Raw genomic sequence first — 24,731 nt, 5'->3', positions numbered from 1 at the left:
TGATTATTTTTTCTGCACTGATTGGAATTTGTATGATTTATTTGTGGATTGAGACTTGTCTAGAACTAGTTCGGACACTCTTCGAGGCGAAATACGGGCATAACTGTGATTAGGAATGATTTAGGCAATTTTTCTGAAAAATCGTTTGAGCCTTTCAAGCTACCTATTAATATATGTATCCCTAGTACCTTGTTTGAGCTTTATTGAAAATCGAATGGAATGCGTGTAAGCATGTGATAAACCCCCATTCTTCATCATTTCAAGGTCCTACATTTACTACCTATGAATAGCCTAAACATTAATTCCTACCTTTAAGGGAGTAATTTGAATGCTAAAATGTTATATGCTTCTAGTTTTATTTGTGAATATGGGATGGTGTGATAGAAAAATTGAAAAGAAAAGGTAGTAGTGAAGAAGAAAAAAAAAAGATTTGAAAAGGTGTTTGAAAAAAAGAAAAAAAAGTTGTGAAAGAGGTTGTGAAAAATTTGAAAAATCAATGAAGTGAAAAATAAAAGTGAAAGTGTGAATTAAAAGGAGTTGGAATTAGAGTTGATCATAAATTACTCCTTATTTTGAATTCTTAATCCTTCATTTGTAGCCATGAGCCAGACCTTTTGTTATAAGCTGAGTAAGTCCTATTGACCGAGTCTCAGTTGCCCAATATACTAGTGGAGAAGAGTTGCGAGAATTTAGCCTATGGACTGTTGAGTGATACTTTTAATGATTATGAATTTTTGATCGAAACATGCACACACAATTATTTTTTGCTTCTACCTATTTGTGAGTGTTTTTGATTAATATACTTAAATTTGATCCTATGCTACCTTGAAATGTCCTCATGATCTATGAATGTTTGAATTGAACTTGGATAAGGGTGTTTTGAAATGTGAGTTGCGGAGATTGTAAGTTTATGAGGTTATTTAATTATGAGTAAAATTTTCAAGTGTTAGTAGGTTGGATAGGATTGGATATGAATTTTTAAAATTATTGCTGAGGCCATTGCTCCATAATATTTCTTGACTATTTTGGTGATTTGAGTTTTTAGAATTTGTGAGTTGTTTGATAGTTTTGCTCGTGACTAGCAAAAGTCTAAGTTTTGGGGTATTTGATAAGTGTATTTTATACACTTAAATTAATTATGATTTTAATTGTTAAATGTTTGTTTCGAGCAGATTTATGTGTGGGTTTTGTTATTTTTGTGATTGTAGAAAATTATTGAATTTATTTGGAAAAGAGAAAAAATTGAAGAAGAAAAGAATTATAAAAGAAAAAAATAGAGATAAAGAAGACAAGGAAGAAAAGAAAAGAAAGCGTTTAAGGCTGTAGAAGAAAAAAAAAGAAGAGAAGAGTAATGGGCTTTCTTATTTGGGCTCATTGTTAGCGATTAACTAAGCACTAAAGAGGAAAAGTGAGAAGAGCTAATGCGCTGCTTGTGATGTGAAAGTGAGAAATCAAGACAGATCCTTATGCGCACCCGCGTGGGATTTCTGGAGCGGCCGCGCGTGATGAAATTCTAGGTGTTTTAATTATTGCGGGAAGGAAAGTTTTAGTATTTTCATGGGCTTTAATGGGCTTTTATTGAGGACGGTATAAAAAAGGCTGCACTTATCAGACAACAGAGGAATGAGCCGCCACACAAACACACAGAAAATCAGAGAATTGGAACGTGTGATTTTTGAAGAGAAATCTGAGCTTTTATCGTGAAGAACACGAAGACGGAGATCGAGAGTCCGGACATGGCATCGCATCAACGGATTTTTTTCTTTATCTTTTATTTATTTAATTCTGAATATGTCTTGATTTTTTAACATGATTTGTTTTATTCAGAATTTTATTATGAACTAATTTTTTAGAGTCTAGGGGTCGGATGGAACCTGGTGTAGACGCTTTCATGAATTTTTGATTTGATTGAATTGAGTTTCTTCTAGATTAATTGTGTTTCTAGAATTGATTGTCTTTTCAATTATCTGATCAATAATTGATTTGTTATATTTATTTGAAATCTGGTACTCGGGAGAGGATATTTTTTATAGGACCAATAGAAAATACACTGTTAACTATTTATATAGCTTGGGAGAGTATATAATTTTAACAGAGCTTTTAAAAAGAATACTGTTTTGTGATAGATCACTGCAAGTAGATTCTTAGTAGGGATATTGGAAATGAATTGTAGTTGATAAAAATTATTTGTTGCTCGGGAGAGGGAAATAATAAACTTAAGTATTCTTGGCTATTAATTGACTGAAATTAATGAAACTAAATTAATTAGGATTGATTGTTGTTGAAACCATGAAATCTAAACCTCTAGACCATTTTTCTCTGATTGATTATTTTTTAAAGTTGTGTGCGTGCTATTAAAAAAACTCATTAATTATTTTGTTCTGCAAAATTTTGAGATTTTGATTTTCTAGATAAAGCTTAGACTATTTTAATTACAAAAACTGAATATTTTCATTATACTCTCTGTAGGAACGATACTTGATTTTTCATTATATTAAAATTTGACACTCGTATACTTGCGAGCATTTTTCACAACAAGTTTTTAGTGATAGTCAAAAACTTGTTGTGAAAAATGCTCGCAAGCATACGAGTGACAAGTTTTAATATAGTGATAGAAAGAGTGTCGATTCCACAAGGAGTAATTTGAAAATATTCAATACTTGTAATTAAAATAGTTTAAATTTTATCTAGAAAATCAAACTTTGGAGAATTGCTGAAAAATTAAATAAATAGTAAAGAATTATCAAGCTCACACACACACAATTCTTAAGAAATTATCAATCAGAGATAAATGGTCTAGGGGTTTTGATTTCACTTGGCCTCGACAATATTTAATCCTAAATAATCTAAATCATGAATATCTTTCAATTAATAACCAAGAACACTTAGATTATTCTATTCCCCTCTCCCGAGCAACAAATAGAGTGTATCAACTATAGTTCGATTTAAATATCCCTATTAAAAATCTAGATGCAGTGATATTTGTAAAATGATGTTCCTTAAAGGTTCTATTAAAGTTATATACTCTCCCTAGCTATATAAACAATTAACAGCTATTCAAAATCCCCTCTCCCGAGTACCCGATTCCAAATAAATATAACAACTCAATTTATCGCCAATAAATAAAGTAGACATTCAATTCTAGAAACACAATTAATCTACAGAAATTCAATTCATTAAAATCAAAGATTCATTAATATGTCTCAACCAAGCTACGTCAACCTCTAGACTAGAAAAGTTTAGTTCATACTCAAATTCATAGCAACCCAAATCATGTTCAATATCTCAAGCATAATTCAACAAACAAAAGGAATAAATAAAAAGAAATAACAAAGCCGTAGTCTTTCTTCCGTGTCCGGTCGAAAAGTCTTCGTCTTCGTTCCAAGCAATCTTCAAATCTCGATCCCAAAATCTCACAAACTTTCTCTCAATATTATTGTGTGTATTAGCGGTTGATAGATCTCCATTAGGTCTATAAAACTCCCTTATATACTCCCCAAGAATCGTCCAAAATCAACCCAAAGATATCTCAAAGTTTCCAAAATTACAGAAACACTTCGTCAGAAAATTTGCGACGCGCGGGCGTGCCTCAAAAGTCACGCGGCCACGCATAAAGTTCTGCCTCACAACTTCAAAATCCTCGGACACGCGTGGGCGAACGTAATGTCTGGCGCGGGTGCGCATAACTCTCTGCCTCAACACTCTAAAAACACTCCAGGACGCGCAGGCGCACGTGATGGCTGCCGTGGGCGCGCATAAGCCTCGGGTCCTTCTTCATCTTTCCTTCAAAATCTTGGACCATCTTCACTCGTTTTGCCTCTTCCGTGACTCCTTTGACTCCATCCATCATAAATTCAATATATTCTTTATTTCCTACATCCAACACAAACAACAACAAATTTCACATAATTCCGCTCGAAACCAAACAATTATCTAATAATATTAGTACAAATTAAGTACACAAAATGCACTTATCAAATTCCTCCAAACTTAAATGTTTGCTAGTCCCGAGCAAAACCAATCAAGACTCAAAATCAAATCACAGAATACTCACTCAAAAAAATCAAGACCAACCAAGAAATACTATGAATCAGTGGCCTTAGCAATATATTCAGAAAAATTTTTTTTCATCCAATCATATCGCACCTATCAATTTTTATTTTCAAACAAACACATGCTAGTGAACATCAAAAACTTACAAATTTCGCAACTCACGTTCAAAATACTCTTATCCAAATCAATTCACATATTCATAGATCTTGAGGACTTTATAAGGTAAAAGGATCAAACAATACGATAAATTCAGTTGAAATGCAAAATCAGGTTATTTCACCAAAGAAAAGTGTGTGCGTGTTTTGGCCAAAAATTCATATTCATTAAAAGTGTCAATCAATCATCCATAAGATAGATTCTCGCAACCCTTCTCCACTAGTATATTGGGCAAATGTGACTCGGTCAATAGGACTTAATTGGCTTGTAACGTTAGGTCTGGCTCATGGCTACAAATAAAAGAATAAGAATTCAAAATAAGGAGTAATTTATTCTCAACTCTAATTTCCACTCCTTTTCATTCACATTTTCACACTTTTCCTTCACTTCATTGATTTTTTCATCTTTTTCACCAACAATTTTTTTGTCACAACTTTTCATTCACCAATTTGTTTTTTTCTTTTTCAATCCTCTTTTCATCTCTTTTTAATTACCACCTTCTTGATTTTTTCTTTTCAAATCTTCCACCACACCATTCCATATTCACAAATAAAAACTAGGAGCATATAACATTTTAACATCCAAATTACTCCCTTAAAGGTAGGAATTAGTGTTTAGGCTATTCATAGGTAGTAAATGTAGGACCTTGAAACAATGACGAATGGGGGTTTATCACACGTTTACACGCATGCCATTTGATTTTTAATAAGGCTCAAACAAGATACTAGAGGTAAAATTAAATTAGTGGATAGCTTGAAAGGCTCAAACGATTTCAGAATAATTGCCTAAATCATTCCTAATCACAGTTATGCCTATATTGCTCCTCAAAGGGTGTCCGAACTAGTTCTAGACAATCTCAATTCACAAGTAAATCACATGAATTTTAACCAGTGCAGAAAAGAAGTAATCATCAGCAGTAAACGATGATCTTCAACAAAATTCAAAACATGTACCTAAATTACTCATGTATATCTTGTGAAAGCTCAAAGGGCAACTAGGGTAAGTTCCAATGAAAATTAGGCCCAAGGATCCCAAAAATGCCTCATTCATTTCTATGTTTGTATGTTTGAACTCAGACTTAAGCAAAATCATAGAATATATAGGAATTCATTCATCTAATTAGTTCACCAACAAAAATTCTTTTAAGTACGATCATGGATTTGAAATAAAAGCAAAAATTTGCATCATTGGCCAATTGTTATTCATTCCTTTCATGGTTTCTTGAACTCAACTCACATCCACACAACGATTCTCAATTTACCAACCTCACATACTATTCTTGTTAAGAAATCCATCCCACCACCAACACAGCACAAAAAAGTAAACAAAAAGAACCAAAAACACTAAAAGAAAACACACAAAAACAAGAATAAAACTCAGTAACAATTTTCAGCATGATTGTAGCAAAACCCCCCCAAACTAGGTACATTCATTGTCCTCAATGAATTAATCAAGAAAGAGTAAGGACATGTACCTCAAATGACGACCGTCAGTGGTCGCTGCTCTCATCACCCTCAACACCATGGTTAGGGTTGTTGGAAAACGTGTTCAGATCAATCAAGAATTGATACCCGGTGCAGCGGAAGTTTAAAAATTTTATTTTATTATATGGAACGATTCCATATCAAGGGTATCAAAACTTTTACGATTAAATATGTGTATGTAAAACAAATAATCACAATTAAATATTTTACCTTAAAATCTCGAAGCGAGATTATGGACACCAATAGAAATTAATCTGCTCTTCTTGTAAATCCCGGGAACCGATGGCGTCACGATCAATCACCGAAATTAGGTCCACGAACGAAAAACAGAAACCCTCTGATTGACTGCACTAGAAATCAATCAGAAGTTTTACGTAGAGAATAAACAGATTTGATCTGTTAATTCGGATTGCAATTTTTCACAAAAATCACAGTCTGAATTTTCTCAAAAGGGACAGAGGAATTTTCGAAAATCCTCTTGAATAATTTGATGCAGTATTTTCGAAAATTGAAGAATGAACTGTATGGAATTTTCGAACACTGCTGCCTATTTATAGATAATTTCTAGACTAGATTAAGTTATAATTGTATTAGGACTCTAACTCCTTAAAACCCATAATCCATAACTTAAGCCCAACAAGGCAAGCCCGTTGTTCTAGAAATTAATATAAAATTCATCGTGACTCCGATTGATAAACTGATTTCACCAATGTGCACAGAAACCATTTCTGCATCTTTTAGAGTCAAGATAATTTTTTTGAATCCGAATTCAGTGATTTCCAAAAATGCCCATCCCTATGTTATTTTAGGAAATCCCACTCCCTTTAGTTAAGAAGTCCAACTTCTCTTTCATTAAATTTAACTCTTTAAATTTAACTATCTCTACGGGGTTTTAGTAATCCATTACTTATGTAACCCTCAATGGTTCAGGGATATAGCTAGCCGTGGGCTCACAACTCCTTGTGACTCGGAACAACAATTTCCGACTTACCCATCGAATCATGGTAAGAGCGTCTAGCAACATCGCCCCATGATTCCCTAGGTATCACTGATAGTACCTGCAAGAACCAGTAGATTTTGGTTAGCGTACAATACAGTCCCTTCATCCAAATATCCCGATCGAATCAACAACCATTGGTACATCGAGAGTTGTTCGAGATTCGATAACTATGCAATGCATCTTGAAGATCAAATAGTGACATCGCATGTGCTACTAGGAAACCAAGTAACCTAAATCACATCGAGTACTCTGGCCAAAGATTTGTCACACTAATATCTCCTCAGATCGCATAGGATATCCACACTCGCAAGTATGTGGTGAATCCTTGACAACAAAGCATCGACTCCTATATGTGTCGTAACTGTACCCAATCCCGACACCTGATGACCCCAATAGAGTCGGTAAACGAGTCAAAGTACAGTACTAGCATATAAAGTCTCAATGATGTTTCAAGTAATAAGGACTAATGGTGTACAACCAAAACCGCGGACTTTATCCACTCGATAAGTGATAACCACTTGGAAAGTCCGAATAGGGTAGTTCGATCATTCATCATATGAATATCCATTTGCATGCTTTGAACATCTCCATGTTCATTAACAATGAAAAGTGGTACTTGGCATCACAAATGCTAGTCTCAATCTCGAGCGATCCTTATCCTTATTTGCGGACGGCTCAATTGACTAGGAACTGTTTAGAATATACAGTGACTATAAGATGTGTTTCATAATAGTGATCTCTCTTTATTCACTATCTCATCTTACTTACACTATAGTATATTCAAGGTCTTTATCAAAACAGCAATAGTATATCACAATATAACAATATGAAGAAAGATAAAGAAAATGCCATTAATGAATATAAATTATATTAAACAAAGATTGTTTATACATAGAGTCATAAAAGCCCTTTAGCCACAAGTTGGCTAATCGGGCACCCTCTTTTTCAATCTCCCACTTGCCCTAAAGCCAACTAGTCATACTACGTAATCTCATTGCTTCGCGATGTTTGTCAAACAATGGTCCTGGCAAGGGCTTAGTAAGTGGATCAGCGATATTGTCTGTAGAGGCCACTCTTTCGACAGTGATGTCTCCTCTTTCCACGATCTCCCGGATGATGTGGTATTTCCTCAGTACGTGTTTGGACTTCTGATGAGACCTTGGTTCCTTTGCCTGAGCAACGGCACCCGTGTTGTCACAGTACACCGGGACTGGACCAACAGCTTCAGGAATTACACCCAACTCTTGGATGAATTTTCTTATCCAAACCGCCTCTTTAGCCGCAGCTGATGCTGCAATGTATTCTGCCTCAGTGGTGGAATCCGTTGTGGTGTCCTGCTTGGAACTTTTCCAAGAGACAGCACCGCCATTGAGCACGAATACAAATCCAAAGGTTGACTTCGAGTCATCCACGTCACATTGAAAGCTAGAGTCAGTATAGCCTTCCAACTTCAATTCTCTCCCTCCATAAACCATGAATAAATTCTTAGTCCTTCGCAAGTACTTAAGAATATCCTTCACGGCTTTCCAATGCATTTGACCGGGATTGGCTTGATATCTGCTCGTGATGCTCAGAGCATAGGCCACATCTGGTCTGGTAGATATCATCCCATACATGATACTACCTATGGCTGACGCATATGGTATGTGTGTCATCTTCTCTATCTCTTCATCAGTCTTGGGACACATAAACTTGGATAGAGAAACTCCATGACACATAGGTAGATGTCCTCTCTTGGACCCATCCATTGAAAACCTTTTCAATATGGTGTCGATGTAGGTTGATTGAGTGAGTCCTATTATTCTTTTAGATCTATCTCTATAGATCTGTATTCCTAGAATATAGGATGCCTCACCTATGTCCTTCATCGAGAATCTACCTGATAACCATATCTTTGTTGCTGCAACATCCCTACGTCATTCCCAATGAGTGGGATGTCATCAACATAAAGTACTAAGAATGTTACCGCATCCTTAACTACTTTCTTGTACACGCGTGGTTCCTCCGGGTTCTTGATGAAACCAAAATCCTTTATTGTTTCATCAAATTTTTGGTTCCAACTTCTTGATGCTTGTTTGAGACCATAGATTGATCTCTGAATCTTGCATACCTTATTCTCGCTTCCTATGGATGTGTATCCCTCAGGCTGCATCATATAGATCTCTTCTTTAATGTTTTCATTAAGAAATGCAGTCTTTACATCCATTTGCCATATCTCATAGTCATACCAAGCTGCTATGGCAATAAGGATTCTTATGAACTTGAACATTGTGACTGGTGAAAAGGTTTCATCATAGTCAACTCCTTGTCTTTGAGTATAACCTTTTGCCACCAATCGTGCTTTGTAGGTCAATACCTTACCGTCAGGCCCAAGTTTTCTCTTGTAGATCCATTTACACCCAATTGGAACAATTCCATCGGGAGGATCTACTAAAGACCAAACTTGGTTCGAATGCATCGAATCTATTTCCGACTGCATAGCTTCAAGCCATAAATTCGAATCCGCATCAGAAATTGCTTCCTTGAAGTTTTTTGGATCAAATCCAATGTCGGGTTCACCTTGATCCCCTTCAAGAAGAAGACCATATCTAATAGGAGGCCTAGAAGTCCTCTCAGATCTCCTAGCAATAGGCGTGTCTTGTGATGATGCTTGAGGTGTAGGATCGTTATTTTGTATCTCGGGTTCTTCTCGAATTTCTTCGAGTTCCATCATCTTGCCTTTCTTATCCAATAAGAACTCCCTCTCCAAGAAGGTGGCATTCCTTGAAACAAACACTTTTGTTTCAATAGGATGATAGAAATAATATCCGATTGAATTCTTCGGATACCCTACAAAATAACATAAGGTGGATCGATTATCCAACTTATCTCCCACTGTCTGCTTTACGTAAGCAGGACATCCCCAAATCCTCAAGTACGAATACTTAGGAGCTTTGCCATTCCATAGCTCGTATGGAGTTTTATCCACTGCCTTAGTGTGAACATTGTTCAACAACAATACCGCCGTTTCAAGTGCATAGCCCCAAAACGAAGGTGGGAGCTCAGTGAAGCTCATCATAGATCGAACCATGTCCAACAAAGTTCGATTATGACGCTCCGAAACACCATTCAGCTGAGGTGTCATAGGAGGAGTCCACTGAGAGAGAATCCCATTCTCTTTTAGATAGTCCAAAAACTCGGTACTTAAGTATTCTCCATCTCGATCCGATCGAAGTGTTTTAATACTCTTTCCTAGTTTGTTCTCTACTTTAGCCTTGAATTCTTTGAACTTTTCAAATGCTTCAGACTTATATTTCATCAAATATAAATACCCATACCTAGAGTAATCATCAGTAAAGGTAATGAAGTATGTGTGTCCAAATTTAGTACCAATACTAAATGGACCGCAAACATTTGTATGGATCAAATCCAACATATTTTGACTTCGCTCAGGTTTTCCTTTAAAAGGAGATTTAGTCATTTTTTCTTTTAGACAGGACTCACAAGTAGGTAGAGAGTTAATATCAGACATATCAAACATGCCATCTCCCACTAGCTTGTTCATCCTCCTTGAGGAAATATGACCTAGCCTAGCATGCCAAAGGTTTGCAGGGTTTTGACTATCGTTTTTCCTTTTATTTGTTGTTACCGGTTTATCAATATATTTAATTGGAACATCTTTTAATTTTAAGTTATATAGATCTTTTCAAGTTGTCCATTTCCAATTAAACATTCATTCTTGTAAATATTGCAAATCCCATTCACAAAATTGCAAGAAAAACCATCTCTATCAAGCATAGAAACAGAAATAATGTTTTTAATCAAATATGGCACAAATAAAACATCTCTCAAAAGTAACTTAAAATCGTTCTGCAAAACTAAATAAACGTCTCCCACTGCTTTGGCTTCAACTCTGGAACCATTTCCGAGCCTCAGCTGGGTCTCACCCATCCTAAGCTTACGAATTCTTGTCATCACCTGCAAATCATTGCAAATGTGAGATCCACATCCGGTATCCAATACCCAAGAAGTAGTATTAAGTGAAACATTTATTTTAATATTAAACATACCCTTTGCAGTTCGCAACTGTTCGAGGTATTCCTTGCAGTTACGTTTCCAATGACTGAGTTTCTTGCAGTGATGGCAAACATCTCTAGATATATTCACGTTTGAAGCTTTTGTCTTGCTCTTCTTCTTTGGTACTATTTTCTTGGGTGGGGCAGAACGTTTCTTACCCTTTCCACTTGGCCCTTTCTTGGAGTAAGACGAGGAGCCAACCAAGAGTACCGGTTTTTCCTTCTTTAATGTGGCTTCATAAGACACAAGCATATTGATCATCTCTTCTAGGGTGGCCTCTATCTTGTTCATATTGAAGTTCACCACAAATCCGTCAAACGACGAAGGAAGTGAAAGAAGCAACAAGTCTGAATTCAATTCATGCTCCAATGTCAAATCGAGTGATACCAACTTCTCAATTAGCCCAATCATGTGTACCCCATGCTCACGGACAGAAGTCCCATCTCGCATGCGGCATGTCATGAGCTCTTTGACGGTGGCATACCTCTCCGATCTTGACTGAGCTCCAAAAAGTTCCTTGAGGTGCAAGTGTATGTCAGCAGCATTCACTACATCCTCAAATCGCCTTTGGAGTTCATCAGACATTGAAGCTTGCATATAGCATTTAGCCTTGATATCATGGTCCCACCATTGATCAAGTTTTGCTAATTCTTCCGGACTTATGTTAGCCGGTGCTTCCTTTGGAGGATTCTTTTCTAACACGTAGAAAATTTTCTCCGAGTTTAGAACAATCTTTAATTTACGGAACCATTCCATATAGTTTGCGCCAGTCAATTTGTTTTGTTCGAGAATTGAGTATAGTGGATTGCGCGAATTCATTGTAATGAAATACTGAAAAGAAACAGACAATATTCAGTGATTGCTTAATTAATTTACTAAGACATAAAATATGGCGAGATTTATTTTATGAATTACACTCCTACTATTTTAACGATTTCACTATCCTCTAGTGAAAACGAGAAGCCGATTTCCTTAGTGGGAACATGGAGTCCAATTGACAAATCATAGTCCCGAATAATATCAGCCAACCATAATTTTCAAAAGGTAGATCCCAATTGCTTCCAAAGCAATCCCCATGTTTTTACCTCATGTCCAATAAGGGCCCAATAATATGACGTCGTTTATTGTGACATGTCAAGATGACCCATCAATATTAAATTGTGATGGACGGTCGCCATGTGGATCCCCAATAATATGAGCCAATCCCATGGGAGTTCCACCCAACTTACAACATGTGTCAATCCAATGTACAGCTTTCCGACGAACGGGCCCCCCCAATAATATGAGCCGGACCGTATCCTCGGGTAGCATCTCATACATTGATCGTTGATGGAAGGTAGGAATATTTAAACAATATTTAAATTCCCTTTTTATTAATCTTGATATCAATTTTAAATCATATTTAAAATGAGGGATTTTAATTTTGAAAATTTGTCTCATCATGCAATTTATGTATGCTTGCGGGATTCATACAATTTAGTCTAAACATGCATACATCAATAATATCATATATTATTTAAGGATGATCGATCCCATTAACTAATCGACCCGTGGTTGCCAATCACGAGTCTAAGTCCAATCCTAGGTGATATGCAAGTATGCAATGCAATCTTATTACATTGAGCTTCCAATTTACATTTCTTCGGTCTTCATTGTCTGCTGGGCCCACCTTGTCTTCAAATCTTTGTCTCCCACTAAGTCTCATAAATTTACAATAAATTTCGATGACAAATATGAGATACATTTTTAGGGGTGGGAACGGGCCATAAACCAGGCCCACTTTTTATTACAAATGACAATCATATTGGGCTATAAACCAAGCCCATTAATAAAATCCAACAACAATAAGACAAATGTAAATTACCTAACATACACCTAAAATATTGGTCATGGCAATCGATCATCCTTTATCCAATAATTAATTCAATAATTAAATAATTGGATAAACATGCAAAGGCATCATAATTTAAAAGATAAAATCATATTTTATTTTATCCATCCATAAGATCATATCTTATCATCAATTGTACCAAAATAATTAATTTTATAAAATTTAATTTAACGGATAAAATTTATAAATTTTCCAAAAATTTAAATTTATCCAAAAATCAATTTTAAAATTTTCGGACTCGAACAATTCGATCCGATGCCTCGTGAACCAATCAAAAACAATTTTCGATCGGATCAAAAACTAAAATTTCAAAATATTAAAATTTTAATTAAAAAATTAAAAATTAATTTTTCCGGGCTGCCCGGGACAATCCCGGGTAGGGCAGCACGGCGCTGCCCTGGGCAGCGAAGTTCGCTACCCCTGGGCAGTGATCCAATCGCTGCCCTTGGGCAGCGACGCTCGCTGCCCGATTTTCCCATTAAATTTTAATTTTAAAAATTCGTTTTGTTTCAAAAACCGAGGCTTAAAAAAATTTTGTACAATCGATCAATTTAATCGTTTGATCTGAGAAACCTGGCTCTGATACCACTGTTGGAAAACGTGTTCAGATCAATCAAGAATTGATACCCGGTGCAGCGGAAGTTTAAAAATTTTATTTTATTATATGGAACGATTCCATATCAAGGGTATAAAAACTTTTACGATTAAATATGTGTAAGTAAAACAAATAATCACAATTAAATATTTTACCTTAAAATCTCGAAGCGAGATTATGGACACCAACAGAACTTAATCTGCTCTTCTTGTAAATCTCAGGAACCGATGGCGTCATGATCAATCACCGGAATTAGGTCCACGAACGAAAAACAGAAACTCTCTGATTGACTGCACTAGAAATCAATCAGAAGTTTTACGTAGAGAATAAACAGATTTGATCTGTTAATTCGGATTGCAATTTTTCACAAAAATCACAGTCCGAATTTTCTCAAAAGGGACAAAGGAATTTTCGAAAATCCTCTTGAATAATTTGATGCAGTATTTTCGAAAATTCAAGAATGAACTGTATGGAATTTTCGAACACTGCTGCCTATTTATAGATAATTTCTAGACTAGATTAAGTTATAATTGTATTAGGACTCAAACTCCTTAAAGCCCACAATCCATAACTTAAGCCCAACAAGGCAAGCCCGTTGTTCTAGAAATTAATATAAAATTCATCGTGACTCCGATTGATAAACTGATTTTACCAGTGTGCACAGAAACCATTTCTGCATCTTTTAGAGTCAAGATAATTTTTCTGAATCCGAATTCAGTGATTTCTAAAAATGTCCATCCCTATGTCATTTTAGGAAATCCCACTCCCTTTAGTTAAGAAGTCCAACTTCTCTTTCATTAAATTTAACTCTTTATATTTAACTATCTCTACGGGGTTTTAGTAATCCATTACTTGTGTAACCCTCAATGGTTCAGGGATACATCTAGCCGTGGGCTCACAACTCCTTGTGACTCGGAACAACAATTTCCGACTTATCCATCGAATCATGGTAAGAGCGTCTAGCAACATTGCCCCATGATTCCCTAGGTATCACTGATAGTGCCTGCAAGAACCAGTAGATTTTGGTTAGCGTACAGTACAGTCCCTTCACCCAAATATCCCGATCGAATCAACAACCATTGGTATATCGAGAGTTGTTCGAGATTCGATAACTATGCAATGCATCTTGAATATCAAATAGTGACATCGCATGTGCTACTAGGAAACCAAGTAACCTAAATCACATCGAGTACTCTGGCCAGAGATTTTTCACACTAATATCTCCTCAGATCGCATAGGATATCCACACTCGCAAGTATGTAGTGAATCCTTGACAACAAAGCATCGACTCCTATATGTGTCGTAACTGTACCCAATCCCGACACCTGATGAACCCAATAGAGTCGGTAAACGAGTCAAAGTACAGTACTAGCATATAAAGTCTCAATGATGTTTCAAGTAATAAGGACTAATGGTGTAAAACCAAAACCGCGGACTTTATCCACTCGATAAGTGATAACTACTTGGAAAGTCCGAATAGGGTAGTTCGATCATTCATCATATGAATATCCATTTGCATGCTTTGAACATCTCCATGTTCATTACCAATGAAACGTGGTACTTGGCATCACAAATGCTAGTCTCAATCTCGAGCGATCCTTATCCTTATTTGCGGACGGCTCAATTGACTAGGAACTGTTTAGAATATACAGTGACTATAAGATGTGTTTCATAATAGTGATCTCTCTTTATTCACTATCTCATCTTACTTACACTATAGTATATTCAAAGTCTTTATCAAAACAGCAATAGTATATCACAATATAACAATATGAATAAAGATAAAGAAAATGCCATTAATGAATATAAATTATATTAAACAAAGATTGTTTATACATAGAGTCATAAAAGCCCTTTAGCCACAAGTTGGCTAACCGGGCACCCACTCTTTCAGTCCGAACCACCAAAAGTAGGTGGCCACTGAGCATAAGGAGGAAACGGATGAGCCGAGCTCGCAGCGTGAAGTAACTGGTGGCTCAAAGCATCAGTGAAACTCAGCATATAGTCCATAAACATGTTTTTCCTTTGCTGAAAATGCTGAAACTCCTGTTGGTGCTGGCGCATATCCACCTCAAGGAAAGTAACACGTGCATCCAAAGAATGAGGCGGAACAGGTGGTGGTTCAGAAACTCGACTTGCTGCTACTCTAACATTGTATGCTCTTCTGGCTGCACGTTCTCTCAATTCACTTTCAGATGGAAGACGAGAAGAAAACCCACAGGGTATGAGAGCCGTGGGCTTCAAAATTTCTTCAGTGGGGCTCTAATCAACTCCAACAGCTTCACACAAATCAGTAATAATGGAAGGCAACGCAAGCCCCCCCCCCCCCGAACGACCAGTAAAAACATTCTGAATAGTGTCTTGGCATATTTGACCGACATCTACAGCTTTTCCCTCAATAATGCAGTACACAAGAATCGCCCTCTCTCTGGTGACCTCATGGTCATGATCAGTGGGCTTAATTCTAGCGCAAACAAGATTGTACCACTTCTTGGCATCACTAGTTAAGTCAATCTTCCGCAGCTTCGATGGTTTGTGATCAATTCCCATCCTCCATTCGGCTCCCGCAACACAGATTGTTTGAATAATGTCATTATAATCAATCTCCCCAGACATATACGCATCATATTCATCAATTTCCACTGGTGGAATTTGAAACAAGGTATTAATCGACGTGGAGTCAAAAGGCACCATTTTTCCCCTAACCAACACCTTGAAATCGACGTGTTTGACTTTCAAATTCGCATAAAATTCCCTGACCAAGGACACCACTGCTTTTTGTGGCTTTTTAACAAATTGAAGCCACTGACGTTCTAGTACTTCATCACCGACATTGCTCCTAATAATCCCATGCGGCTCAAATCCAATTGACGTATCAAACCCCCGCTCTGATAGAATTCTTTTAGATAAAAGCGAGTGATAATTCTCTGCAGCTTCCTCATCCCAGAAACGATGAGTATCAAAAGCAGGGGCCGGAGAAGAGGATTCACCCAGCTTCGTTTTCTTCTTTGGAGCCATATGACAAACACTTAGAGGGCGAAATAACAAGCCAAAATTCAATAAGAATAAGCAGCGGCTGTGACTCCCCCAAACTTAGCAACTCAATCCACAAACACACTCATCACGCAAACAAAAAACGAGCACCAACAAGACTACCCAACTCAGAAATCGACAAGTCGAACACAATTTCGCAACACCACCTCGCTATCTTAGTCAACCAAGAAAGATAAGAATTGACAACCCCGAAATCAGAGAAACTTACCACGGAATCATGAGTATATCGCAGCAATAACCCCCAACTAGAACTTCCTGACCTGGAGATCGATGGTTGCCCGCGGTTTAAATGAACATTAGACGATGGATAGAGAGACTGGAAAAAGAAACGAGATGGAAGAGGGAGGAGGGTTGGAAAGTTGAATTTGGAGAGTAATCGGCAATTTGGGAAAGAATGTGCGAAGGGGTGGACAAAGAGGGAAAAAAATAAGGGTGAAGAATGGAGGAAGAATGGAAAGAAATCGGGTGTTAAAAATAGCTGGAGCGGGCGCGCCTATAGTAGGGCAGGCGCACATGAGTGTCGGGCCCAATGTATTCTTCTGCACAGGGGACGCGCGGGTGCGCCTGAGATCCAAGCGGTCGCGCATAAGTCTCTGTTTTGCTCATGATTTTCATAAATTTTTCACGCGCGGGCGCGCATAAGGGTCTGTTGCATTACTCCGTTTTTAAAGTACATGAGGCGCGGGCGTGCCAAAGATGGAAGCGGGGGCGCATAAGATGCTGGAAATGAGTTCGTGAAAAACAAAACAAATAAGCAAGACGGGCAGAAAAAGAAGAAGAAAAAAAAATGAAATTACGAAAAAACAAATAAACTCAAAGACTAAAGAAAATTAAGAAAAAAAACAAAAAGAAATTTTGGGTTGCCTCCCAAATAGCGCTTGGTTTATAGTCCTCAGCCGGACTTTCACCAGATTTAGGTCAGGTCGCTTAGCAAAGTGCTCTCAGTACTTCGTACTTCGTTACCAAAATAGTGTTTAACCCTTTGCCCGTTCACCTTGAATACCCTTCCATCTGTACATCGAAGCTCAATTGCACCGTGTGGATACACCTTCCCCACAGTAAATGGTCCAGAACATCGAGATTTCAATTTTCCTGGAAACAATTTCAGACGGGAGTTAAACAACAATACTTTCTGACCTGGTTTGAATTCCCGAGGTACAATGTTTTTGTCATGCCACTTCTTTGTTTGCTCCTTGTAGAACTTGGAATTCTCATAGGATTCACTTCGAAACTCGTCCAGTTCATTCAACTGTAATTTACGCAACTCCCCAGATACTTCGAGATCCATATTCAGCTTCTTGACAGCCCAAAACACTTTGTGCTCTAACTCCAAAGGCAAATGACATGCCTTAGCGAACACTAACCTATAGGGAGACATCTCAATAGATGTTTTAAAAGCAGTGCGGTAGGCCCATAGAGCATCATCCAGCTTGATTGTCCAATCTTTCCGATTTGTCTTAACCGTTTTCTCCAATATTTGCTTGATTTCTCGGTTAGAGATCTCTGCCTGACCATTGGTTTGAGGATGGTATGCACACGCCACCTTATGCCTGACAACATACTTAGTGAGCAAGGTATTAAAAATCTTATTACAAAAATGCGTACCTTCGTCACTGATTATTGCTGGTGGTGTTCCAAACTTTGTAAAAATGTTCTTCTACAAAAAATTTACTACCACACGAGCATCATTAGTAGAGGTGGCAATTGCTTCCACCCATTTTGACACATAATTAACTGCTAATAATATATAAGTGTACCCAAAAGAAGGGGGAAAGGGACCCATAAAATCAATACCCCACGCATCAAACAATTCCACTTCTAAAATATTTGTGAGGGGTAATTCATGCTTTCTAGATATATTCCCCCTTCGTTGAAACTTATCACATGATTTCACTAAGGTGTAACTATCTCGAAACAGAGTAGGCCAATAAAAACCAGATTGTAGTACCTTAGTCGCGGTTCTTGTTGCTCCAAAGTTACCTCCATAGGGCGAAGAATGACATTTCTCTAGAATTTCTTGTGCTTCTTGACCGGCCACACATCGCCTAATTACTTGATCGGCACAACGCTTGAAAACATAGGGATCATCCCACAAGTAGAACTTAACGTCATGGAAAATTTTCTTTTTCTGATGTCTGTTCAAATCTGGAGGCATAGTAGCACACGACAAAAAATTAGCAATATCCGCAAACCATGGTAGATGTGACCTTACCTGAAATATCTGTTCGTCCGAAAACAACTCTTTTATGCTCTCTTTTTCCTTAACATCTTCTAACTCCAATCTCGACAAGTGGTCAGCAACTTCATTTTCACTACCCTTTTTATCCTTGATCTAAAAATCAAACTCTTGTAAAAGTAGAATCCACCTTATCAAGCATGGCTTGGCATCCTTCTTGGCAAATAAGTAGCGAATCGCTGCATGGTCAGTGTAAACAACTACTTTAGTGCCAATTAAATAAGGACGAAATTTATCAAAAGCAAAAACTACTGCAAGCATCTCTTTTTCTGTAGTAGTTTTGTTTTGTTGTGCGGCATCCATGGTGCGACTGGCGTAATAGATGGCTCAAAACATCTTATCTCTCCTCTGGCCTAATACAGCTCCCATTGCATAGTCACTGGCATCACACATCAGTTCAAAAGGTTCTTTCCAGTCTGGTATAACCATGATGGGTGATGTGATCAATGTCGTCTTGATCTTCTCAAAGGCCTGCAAACAATCATCATCAAATATGAATGTAGAGTCTTTTTCTAGCAAATTACATAGGGGTTTTGTGATTTTTGAAAAAAATCTTTGATGAAACGTCTATAGAACCCCGCATGGCCTAGGAAACTTCATTACAATCTCGCCTCAGTCTGTAAAACTCTCGCACTCTATCGCATGACTGCACATCTAAAATCCTAGAATCCACTAAATTCCTAACATCTTTGGGATTTTATCTTGATCACCAGTAGAGCATCTCTGATTTCTTCTCTGATTTCTCCTTCGTTCACGGTGCAACAACAGGAGCTTGGTGGAGGGTTTGTGCAAATTTCTTCTTGATTCAGTAAAAAGCTACATTTTTCTCCAAATTTGAAGCCGTGTGACACTGTTGTCATGGTGTATGTGAGTTCTCTGATATTTTTGGTTTTTGAAGATTTGATGATCGTGTATTTAGATATCATTGAACTAGTGCACATCACGTGTTTGATGAATTGTCTGGGATATATTTGTGCTTGAACGTGGTGGTTGTGCTATGTAGTTGAAATTGTGATCATTTGATCGAGGCATTGGATTTGTGTTAATTTTTTGAGTTATAATGCCGCCGAAAACTAAAGGAAAGGGAGCACTGTATTCTTCGGTTGCTGCCCCATATGATCGCCATCATTTTTGGAATGCCATGGCCAATTCCTATTATGTTGAGTTGACTGAGAAGGGAATACAAAAAGAAAGAGGAATGAGCCAGAAAGATTATGATGCTTCGGCATTAATTGAAGCAAGGATAAGAGGTTGGGAAACATTTGTCAAGAGTCCGTCAGAGGCCGTTATATCTTTGGTTTGTGAGTTTTACGCCAATTTAATGATCAAAGATGTGAATTTCAAGGTTAGAGTCAGAGGAAAATTGGTGGCGTTTGACAGGATCACAATTAATACTCTCTATGGCATGCCAAACATTGAAGATGATGAGTATCAGGTATTCAAAAAGAGTCCATTTCCCGATGATCTTGTATTTCAGACTTTATGTCATGAAGGAGCGGAATGGAAGAAAAATGCAAGGCAAGAACCTGTTACATTTCCATCTATTTTTCTTCGACAAGAAGCGAATAACTGGCATGAGTTTGTAGCTGTCAGGATGTTGCCATCTGGGCATACATCAAATGTGACGAAGGCTAAGGCCACTCTTGTTTACTGCATAGTGACTGGGAAATTCGTTGACGTTGGGAGGGTGATTCAGGAGTCTATTATTGTTGTTGTTAAGGGTTCTTTGACTATCAGTCTACCCCATTCATCTTTAATTACTGAACTTTGCCAGAGTGCCGGTGTTGTGTGGGATGATACTTAGCAGCTTCTTGAGATCCGAGGTCCTATAAAAATTGTCGGTGCTCTGAAACGCGATAAGAAGAAGAAAATGGCTAGTACTTTTGCACAGTCAGCTGAACCACCGCAGCCATCTGAGCCACTACCATACTTTGAGCCAGCACCTCCCCATTTGGAAGGACCTATGTCACTACCGTCGCATCCGGCCACTGATTTTTCTACTCGTGATGATTCTAAGGCCGTGCTTGATCAGATGAAGAAGCAGTGGAAGATGATGCAAGAGAATATGACATATATGCATGACTTCACTGCAGCTCTCGCCCAGAATTATCCTCCCACAGTTGTGCCTTATCTACCTCCTCCACAGTGGTCAACTGATGTTACTGCTGATGTAGCACCTTCCGGGGCGATGATGATGATGATGCCGGGTACTAATGCTCGATTTTGAAGGTACGAGTTTTTTGTTCTTTTTATTTTTTTTAATCATTGAGGAAAATGATCGTACTAAGTTTGGGGGGAGTAATTCCAATTTTGTGAATTTAGTTGTTTAATTGTAGTTGATTTTTTGAGTTGATTGGTTTGATTCTGATTTGTGCTATATTGTTAAAATTTTTGAGATTAGTTGTTTTGAGTAGAGTTTAAAAGAAGTCAATAAATAATTGGATGCATGGCTGATAAAAAAATAAAAAATTGTGCTATAACTTAAATCCATGACTGTCTACCTATCTGACAAATATTTTTGAGAAAATGGAACCAATTAGATGAACAATTTATTATATACTCTGTGATTAATACTTAAATCTGATTTTTGAAACATACAAACATTGATATGATTGAGGCATTGTTTGGATTTTTGGGCCTAATTTTCATTGAAATAATTTATCTTTAGTTGCCCATTTGAGCCTTCACGAGATAAATGAGTACAATGAGGTATAAAAAGTCTGAATTTGTTGGAAAATCATCATTTACTGTTGATGATTATTCTTTCTGCACTGATTGGAATTTGTATGATTTATTTGTGGATTGAGACTTGTCTAGAACTAGTTCGGACACCCTTCGAGGCAAAATACAGGCATAACTGTGATTAGAAATGATTTAGGCAATTTTTCAGAAAAATCGTTTGAGCCTTTCAAGCTACCTATTAATATATGTATCTATAGTACCTTATTTGAGCTTTATTGAAAATCGAATGGAATGCATGTAAACGTGTGATAATCTAGTAACCCAGATTCCATTTTAAGATAATAATATGATAAACATGATTAAGGGTTGGTAATTAATCAATTTTGGAGTATTATTGGACTTCGGAAAAGAATATGGGCTTTTGAATTTGGGCCGGATCGGAAGCTCCCAACCCAGATCGGAAGCTCCGATCCTAGCCACTTCGGAAGCTCAGCGGAAGCACCGAGATTGGAAGCTCCAATCCTGGAACGGACGTTCCGATCTCCGGCTGCCAACTTTACCCGATGGCTCAGCTACGAGTTTTGACAAGTGTTGATCGGAGGCGAGATCAGAAGCTCCGATCGTCGGATCGGACGTTCCGATCCCGACGTGTCATGCATGCAATGCGTGAGCTGGATCGGAAGCTCCGATCCCGAGATCGGTGGTTCCGATCCGGGCCAGAAATTTTGCCTATAAATAGGGATTCTCAGATTCATTTCTAAAATACGAATTCCGAGTTTCCTTCTTCAGTTATATAGTGTGAGATATACACTTGAGGGCCCTATCGGTTATAATAGAGGTTCTGGAATAACCAAGTTGTGGTTATAGTCATCTAGGACTAGCGACTCCAAAGGGCAATCTACGGACGAAGGTATGGTCCGGGAATCTATTTAAGTTTTGGGAGTACTTATTAGCTTAGTTAAGGCTTATAGAATTTATGTAGTGATATGGTGAACTTTTGAATATAGGTTTGGAACCTAGGATCCTACTATACTTGAACTAGCCTAGAGGTACGTACACATTGACTGAGATTGCCAGTGAGTATACATGTTTATATGTTGCATTTATTTGGCATTATTATATGGCATGATATATGATTTACCGCTTTCTATATTCATATGTCATGTGCATATACACGTTGAGCCTATACCTTGTTATACCTGACTATAGAGCCGCTCAGCTCTATACTCGATATTCTATCACTGAGAGTACCGCGACGGCGGGGGCATTTATGTATGTCTACTCTGGTGTACTAGACGAGTGTGGTTGCACCCAGAGGTTGATCTGTGCGGTGGCAGCACTCATGTGGCGCCGGTACTGAGCATGACTTTTTAGATGACCCTTTACCAGTCATCATGTTGCATGCATTATATACATATGTTTACTCATGTTTATGTACTGAGCGTTAGCGCTCACGTCCTAGTTGTTATCTTGGACACCCTATTCCATGGGGCAGGTCGCAAGATGGACAGAGCTGGTGGTTCAAGGCAGGATTAGGAAGCAGGCCTTGAGGAGTTTATTATACAGCTGGATTCGATATAGCTGTATAATGTTTACTTTTAAGTATTCAATATGGTTGTATCACTACAGATTTAAGCCTGGATTATGTTACTAAGCTGATATGTAAATTATGGTTATGTTTCCGCACGTTTTACTCTGTTAAGTTATTTTGCTGTATTAAGTTTAATGCATGCTATTAGTTGCCAGTTAGTAGGTGATACCATGAAGGGTCACTACATTTTTGGTATCAGAGCATGCTTAGATTTTGGGATTATTACTTGGGATTTAGAATTAGTTTTGAGTTATTCTTGCGCATTTGGGATTTTAATGTGCAATTCTTTTCAGGATATGGCTGACGAGAGTCACGGTAGTGTTGGCCAGGGAGGTGGTCATCATCATCGTCATCACCGCCATCATGATGATCAACATCGTCATCATGAGGGTAGACGTCGCTACTCTATCAATAAATTCATGCAAGTAGGACCGAAACCTTTGGTGGGAGGCAAGAATCCTGAACAAGCAAGATGTTGGATGTCTAAACTCGAGAGTACTTTTCGTGCTTTCGATTGTACTGAGGATCAGAAATTGGAAGTTCTAGAATTTGTTCTAGAGGATCGAGCACGTTTTTGGTGGGATGCCAAAGTTGCTCAGGCACGTACTGAGAGAGGACAGGTGACTTGGGGAGATTTCTGTCAACAGTTCCAGAAACTGTATTTTCCTCCAGCTGTTCGTCAAGCACGATCGATGGAGTTGATTACCCTGAGACAAGGATCAATGACTATTGATCAATATCAGCAACGATTTCTTGATCTGCTACCTTTCAGTCCTCATATTAATGAGAGTGATGCATCAAAGTATGATCTCTTTCTACAAGGCTTGAACCAAGATATTTACTCACAGGTTGTTTTCTGTGATGACCCAGTATCTTATGAGACTTTGGTGAACCGTTGTCGTCTTGTGGAGACCAGTAACAGGCGGGCACATTTGATGATGCCAGGACAGCCTAGTGGATCTTTTGAGCCTAGAGCTCAATCTGTTGTGCAATCTGGACCTACTTCTTCTTCTACTCCTACTACTTCATCTGGATCTCGTGGTTCACGAAGTATTTTCCGTTTTGGAAGAAGAAGAAGAAGGAGGAGTTTTGTAGTCACTGTGGAGGGAAGCATCCTGCAACTTCATGTCGAAGAGCTACTGGTGCTTGTTATATTTGCGGTCAGCAGGGACATCTACGGAGAGATTGTCCTCAGCGCATGGGTTCTGCTAGTGGATCGGGATCACAGGTTGGATCTCAGGCTTCTACTTTTCCACGACAGCAGCCAGCACCACAGAGTTCTTCTGGTTACCGTCCACAGTCTCAAGGGCAGGTATTTGCTCTGTCTCAAGAACAGGCTACTGAGGGAAGCGATCGCATGTTGGCAGGTACCTTTTTGTTATGTGGTATTCCTGCACTTGTTTTAATTGATACTGGAGCATCCCATTCCTTTATTTTTAGTCGATTTGTTAAGAGACATAGATTACCTTATGTATCATTAGATATGGATTTAGTTGTATCTACTCCGCTGGAGCAGGAGATAGTAACTAAGCGTCTAGTGATGGATTGCCTTCTGGAGTTTGAGGGTAATGTGATATCGGCTAATTTGATGATATTAGCGATGGCAGATTTTGACTGTATTTTGGGAATAGATATGCTAACTTTGCATCACGCTACTGTGGATTGTTATCAGCGTCTGGTAAAGTTTCATCCTGCTGAGGGTGATAGCTGGTATTTTTATGGTGAGGGTGCGCGACCTCCGATGCCACTTGTTTCGGCTCTGAAGGCATGTCATGTCTTGGAGTCAGGTGGGGAGGGTTACCTTATCTATGCAGTTGATATGTCCATGAGTAGTACGGGTATTGATCAGTTACCGGTAGTCATTGAGTTTCTTGATGTATTCCCTGATGAGATTCCTGGTTTTTCTTCGGTGCGAGAGGTTGAATTTTGTATT

This window comes from Henckelia pumila, chromosome 4, assembly GCF_033568475.1.
Source record: "Henckelia pumila isolate YLH828 chromosome 4, ASM3356847v2, whole genome shotgun sequence".
NCBI lineage: Eukaryota > Viridiplantae > Streptophyta > Magnoliopsida > Lamiales > Gesneriaceae > Henckelia > Henckelia pumila.
The sequence above is the reverse complement of the archived record's forward strand: the minus strand, read 5'-3'. Positions refer to the sequence as shown.